We start from the raw sequence: 6,814 nt of genomic DNA, 5'->3' as shown, positions 1-6,814 counted from the left end.
TATTTATTAAGCATTTTAAGCCTTTTCTTAAATGTACAATTGGGCAGTATTTCTTACCCATTCAAATACATTGCAAATGTACAAGAGTCAGTTAAGGTAACTCCTGTACATTTGCAATGCACAGAGGGGAACCCCTAACAGGTATGAGGTATGTTCTCCCCTTTCATGAACATTGCTTGTGGACGGTGTATTCTTGTTGTGTTTTTCTTGGACTGTACATTTGCTGTGTAATACATTGCCACTGGCAATGTATTACGCAGGCCCTGGACGTAAACAAGGCCCGAAACACATCCTGTGTAGTACTGATTTATGTGTTTTTGACATATTGCGGCCTGTAGGTCGCTCATAGACACACCGTTTTCGACGTGCTCCATCGGGTGAATGGGGTGATGAATCATCCACACAGTTATGCCAGCTGTGTGCAGTTTTTCATTCTGCAATTGTACAATTTGTATTCAGCAATTGTATACTTTGCTCTCTCCCATTGACAATACATTGCCTACTCCTCAAATTTCAACTCAAGCTTTAACGGGTTTCCGAGTGTCGTAAAGAGCTGTGCTTCGGATATGTTCCTCGGGGGTGGGCCTAGTCTACCTGGTACGATCTGTAGCCTCCTGCGTCCACACGAAGTCACCTCTGACCCCCGAAACTTTTTGCAAATCATCCCATAGACAATACATTGCCTACTCCTCAAATTTCACCTCAAGCTTTAACGGGTTTCTGAGTTTCGGAAAGAGCTGTGCTTCGGATATGTTCATCGGGGGTGTGCCTAGTCTACCTGGTACGATCTGTAGCCTCCTGCGTCCACAGGAAGCCGTTTGTGACCCCCGAAATGTGTTACAGGCCTCTCATGTATAATACATTGCCACCGGCAATGTAATACACAGGCAATGGACGTAGACTAGGCCCGAAACACATCCTGTGTAGTACTGATTTATGTGTTTTTGACATATTGCGGCCCGTAGGACGCTCATAGACACACCGTTTTCGACGTGCTCCATCGGGGGAATGGGGTGATGAATCATCCACACAGTTATGCCAGCTGTGTGCAGTTTTTCATTCTGTAATTGTACAATTTGTATTCAGCAATTGTACACTTTGCTCTCTCCCATTGACAATACATTGCCTACTCCTCAAATTTCAACTCAAGCTTTAACGGGTTTCCGAGTGTCGTAAAGAGCTGTGCTTCGGATATGTTCATCGGGGGTGGGCCTAGTCTACCTGGTACGATCTGTAGCCTCCTGCGTCCACAGGAAGTCACCTCTGACCCCCGAAACTTTTTGCAAGTCATCCCATAGACAATACATTGCCTACTCCTCAAATTTCACCTCATGCTTTAACGGGTTTCCGAGTGTCGTAAAGAGCTGTTCTTCGGATATGTTCATCGGGGGTGGGCCTAGTCTACCTGGTACGATCTGTAGCATCCTGCGTCCACAGGAAGTCACCTCTGACCCCCGAAATGTGTTACAGGTCATCCCATTGACAATACATTGGCTACTCAACACAGCCTTTAAAGTGTTTCCGATTGTCGTAAAGAGCTGTTCTTCGGATATGTTCATCACAGGGTGGCCTCGTCCTGCGTCCACCAGATGTCATGTGTGACCCCGTCCCCCAAAGCTGTTTCGCCCAATGGAATCCATTGGGTGACCTATTTTGACCTTTATCCCTCACAGACAAGCCATTTTCGATGTGGTGCATCAGGGGAACTCTAACTTTGCTCTTCATCTACTCTACCTCTTGTCTACACCTCTGTTGCTGCTCGCCTCTGCCCCTCATCCATCACTTCATCAGTCCTCCATCATTCTGCGACTCCGCTCTTCCTATAGCACTACACACCTCCTCCTGATCTCCCCACCATACCGCACCTCCTCTATGACCATGCGCCTACTATATCACTCTGCCCATCCTCCTGATCTCCACCCCTCCATCAGTCCATGCCTCCTCAATAACACTGCGCCTCCTATATCCATGGGGACCACCTCCATCATTCCACACCTCCTCTATGACCCTGTGCCTCCAATATCTCTCTCTACCCCTCTTCCATCAGTCCATGCCTCCCTCTATGACACAGTGCCTTCTTTATCACTCTGCACCCTGTCCAAACTGTCTCCTTCTCATGTACAGTTGGGCAGTATTTCCTACCCATTCAAATACATTGCAAATGTACAGGACTTATCCTTACTGACTCGTGTACATTTGCAATGTAAATGAATGGGTAGGAAATACTGCCCAATTGTACAATGTAGAAAAGGCTTAAAATGCTTAATAATAATGTGTAATACATTTGCTTCTTCATGTACACTGGTAAAATCCAACTCCCATGTCTTTAAGATGTCTCCTTCTCATGTACAATTAGGCGGTATTATAAGTACATTTACCCAGTACATGTCAAAATTTGGACTGGGGGAGTATAGAGTGAAGTGTAATATGGGGTTATTCAATTGGGAGTACTACTGGTACGTACTATGAGTACATTTGCCCAGTAAATGTCAATATTTGGACTGGGGGAATATGGAGTGAGGTGTATTATGGGGTAATTTCATTGGGTGTACAATTGGGAAGTATTCTAAGTACATTTGCCCAGTAAATGTCAATATTTGGACTGGGGGAATATGGAGTGAGGTGTATTATGGGGTAATTTCATTGGGTGTACAATTGGGAAGTATTCTAAGTACATTTGCCCAGTAAATGTCATAATTTGGAATGGGGGAGTATGGAGTGAAGAGTGTTATGGGTGATCCCATCAGGCATACAATTGAGAAGTATTATAAGTACATTTGCACAGTAAATGTCAAAATGTTGACTCCGGGGGTCTCTGACTGAAGCGTATGGGTAGTCTCATTAGTTGCACAATTGGGCAGTATAACATGTACATTTGCCTAGAAAATGTCAGAGTTTTGACTTTGGGAGACTCGGACCGAAGCGTATGGGTAGTCTCATAAGTTGTACAATTGGGCAGTATAACTTGTACATTTGCCTAGAAAATGTCAGAGTTTTGACTTTGGGAGACTCGGACCGAAGCGTATGGGTAGTCTCATAAGTTGTACAATTGGGCAGTATAACTTGTACATTTGCCTAGTAAAAGTCAAAATTTTGACTTTGGGGGTCTCTGACAACAGCATATGGGTGGTCTGATATGTTGTACAATTGGGCAGTATAATTTGTACATTTGCCTAGTAAAAGTCAAAATTTTGACTTTGGGGGTCTCTGACAACAGCATATGGGTGGTCTGATATGTTGTACAATTTGGCAGTATAACTTGTACATTTGCCTAGTAAAAGTCAAAATTTTGACTCCGGGGTCATCTGACCGAAGTCTATGGATGTTTTCATAGGATGTACAATTGGGCGGTATAATTTGTACATTTGCCTAGTAAAAGTCAAAATTTTGACTCCGGGGTCATCTGACCGAAGTCTATGGATGTTATCATAGGATGTACATTTGGGCGGTATAATTTGTACATTTGCCTAGTAAAAGTCAAAATTTTGACTCCGGGGTCATCTGACCGAAGTCTATGGATGTTTTCATAGGATGTACAATTGGGCGGTATAATTTGTACATTTGCCTAGTAAAAGTCAAAATTTTGACTCCGGGGTCATCTGACCGAAGTCTATGGATGTTATCATAGGATGTACATTTGGGCGGTATAATTTGTACATTTGCCTAGTAAAAGTCAAAATTTTGACTCCGGGGTCATCTGACCGAAGTCTATGGATGTTTTCATAGGATGTACAATTGGGCGGTATAATTTGTACATTTGCCTAGTAAATGTCAAAATTTTGACTCCAGGGTTCTCTGACTGAAGTCTATGGGTGTTCTCATAAGATGTACAATTGGGCGGTATAATTTGTACATTTGCCTAGTAAATGTCAAAATGTTTGACTTCGGGGGTCCAGGACCGAATAGAATGGGCAGACCCATTGGGCGTACAATTGGGCAGTACAACTGTACACGGGCAATATAAACGACGGTCACCTCAGCTGCCCAACTCTAGAAAACCTGATTCTCCTCCAGTTTGAAGTTCGGTGGAGCTAGAGTCCCTCTAGTGGAATTTTCATGAACTGCAGTTTTGGCAGGAGGGCTGTACACCAAGTTAGTAAAACTAGCCTCCTGCCGCCAAACAGGCAGCTTTTTTTTTTGGGAGGGTAGAGCGTCAATGTACAATGCATGCCTATTCATTTTTGTCCATTAAGGTAGTACCGGACCTTACCTTCCGGTGTCCACCACCGGGTTCGGGGATTGCCGCCTCGACAGGCACCGGAGACCTTACGGCCACAGCTCCGAGCGGCCGCTTCGACAATGGCGGTGGAGCAACTGTATTACACATTATGAATAAGCATTTTAAGCCTTTTCTTCATTGTACTATTGGGCAGTATTTCCTACCCATTCATATACATTGCAAATGTACAAGAGTCAGTTAAGATGAGTCCTGTACATTTGCAATGTATATGAATGGGTAGGAAATACTGCCCAAATGTACATGAGAAGGAGACATCTTAAAGACATGGGAGTTGGATTTTACAAGCATACATCAAGAAGCAACTGTATTACTCATTATTATTAAGCATTTTAATCCTTTTCTACAATGTACAATTGGGCAGCATTTCCTACCAATTCATATGCATTGCAAATGTACAAGAGTCAGTTAAGATAAGTCCTGTACATTTACAATGTATATGAATGGGAAGGAAATACTGCCCAATTGTACATGTGAAGGAGACATCTTAACCCTTGGTAGCCTATCAAATTACTATCAAGTTACACTGTAATTGGGTTGAAAATAATGAAATAATTATATAATAGAAGGTAAAAAATATAGGCATCCCCAAAAAATTTGGTTCTTCTACCTAGAAATAAAACATTATGAAATAAATAAGATTGAATGTATAGAACCTCTTTTTGCATGTAATGACTCAAAACGGCCAGCAGGTGGCAGCACTAGATCGCTAGTTACGTTTGGACTTATATATTTTATAAACTCAGAAAATTTACCAACTTCTTCCCAAAAACTCAAGAACATCCCCATACTATTTTGACTAAATATTAATTTTTATATCTTATATATAATACTAACGATGTATTATGGTTCAAAACATCATATATAGTGATATACACGCTTATACTATCTATCCTGGTCTACACATGAGACTTTCTAAGATGCATTGGCAATGTCGTTGCCTGGTGAAAAGTTCTCATAGCAACCCAAACTATACAACTATACAACCCATATTATACACGGCCCTGAGTACTCTGCCATTAGAACGGAGCTCTATGTCATTCAGAACCCCAATGGGAGGGCGGTTTAAGATAAATTCTGAGAGGCAAACGTGACCACCATTTTTAATGACAATGAAATATGAGCATTGTTCACGCTCCAGAAAATGAACCATACATCACAGAGACTTGTGGATACATTTAACTGAAAGTGGGTTACTTTAGGTATATCTTTAAATTGGAATGGTGTTCCTAGGACACTGCTAGGAATTACTGTGCCCTTTGGGGTGTGGTACTGTTCCTGACAGCTCCAATTGCCAATTAGCTTCTCCAAACCAAACTAGTATTGCCTCTCAAAGATGAACCATACACCCCACAGATCTATTTGTGGCCTCATTTTAAAGCTGCAAATGCCCTGAGTATTCTGCCATTAGAATGGAGCTTGTATGTCATTCAGAACCCCAATGGGAGGGTGGTTGAAGATCAATTCTGAGAGGCAAACCTGACCGCCATTTTTAATGATCATGAAATTTGAGAATTGTTCAGCCTCCAGAAACTGAACCATGCATCACAGAGACTTGTGGATACATTTACCTGAAACTGGGTTACTTTAGGTATATCCTCAAATTGGAATGCTGTTCCTAGGATACTGGTAGGAATTACTGTGCCCTTTGGGGTGTGGTATTGTGCCTGACAGCTCCATTTGCCAATTTGCGTCAACAAACCAAACTAGTATCGCCTCTCAAACATGAACCATACACCCCCAGACCTGTGTGCGGACTCATTTTAAAGCTGGAAATGCCCTGGGTATTGTGCCAGTGGAATGAAGCTTATATGTCGTTCAGAACCGCCATGAGATGCCGTGGTAAGATCAAGTCTGAGAGGCAAACATGACCGCCATTTTGAAGGATCATGAATTATGAAAATAGTTCTGCTTCCAGAAAATGAACCATACATCTCAGAGATACCAGGAAGATGGGTTTGACTTGGACTTAACTTATATTTATCCTAACATAATTGCTATGGGCTTTCCTGCTGAAAGGCCGGAGGGTGTCTACATAAACAACATTGATGAGGTAGTATGGTTTCTGGACTGTAGACACAAAAATCACAATAAGATTTATAATCTTTGCATTGAGCAACATTATATCACAACCTAATTCAACTGCCGAGTTGCACAATATCCGTTTGAGGATTTACAATCCCCCCCAGTTTGAGCTGATCAAACCATTCTGCGAAGATCTCGATCAGTGGGTAAGTGAAGACGACAATCATGTGGCGGCGATTCACTGTAACGCTGGAATGGGTCGCACGGGTGTCATGATCTGTGCTTACCTATTATACCGGGGCAAGTTCCTCAAAGCACAAGAAGCTCTTGACATCTACTGCGAAGTTAGGACCAGAGACAAGAAGTGAGTAATGATCCCCAGTCATCCCTGGACCAGAGGAGCATTTTGAGAAGGTTGAGAATGGCACGTTACCCAATGAGCCGGAAGGAATCCAAACGGCAGCAGGAACGGGAGACAAAGACAGGGACTAGCTGATCCTCTCACTGACCAAGAATGACCTGGACAAGGCCAACAAAGATAAAGCAAACAGA

General features: G+C 42.6%; 1 pseudogene; it reads left to right on the top strand.

Moving 5' to 3' along the window:
• The first annotated feature begins 6,158 nt into the window (after positions 1-6,158).
• On the top strand, positions 6,159-6,672 carry LOC105010289 (annotated as a pseudogene).
• Positions 6,673-6,814: the final 142 nt, after the last annotated feature.

The sequence above is a fragment of the Esox lucius genome, chromosome 21 (assembly GCF_011004845.1).
Source record: "Esox lucius isolate fEsoLuc1 chromosome 21, fEsoLuc1.pri, whole genome shotgun sequence".
Taxonomy (NCBI): domain Eukaryota; kingdom Metazoa; phylum Chordata; class Actinopteri; order Esociformes; family Esocidae; genus Esox; species Esox lucius.
This window is presented reverse-complemented; position numbering and strand designations above follow the sequence as displayed.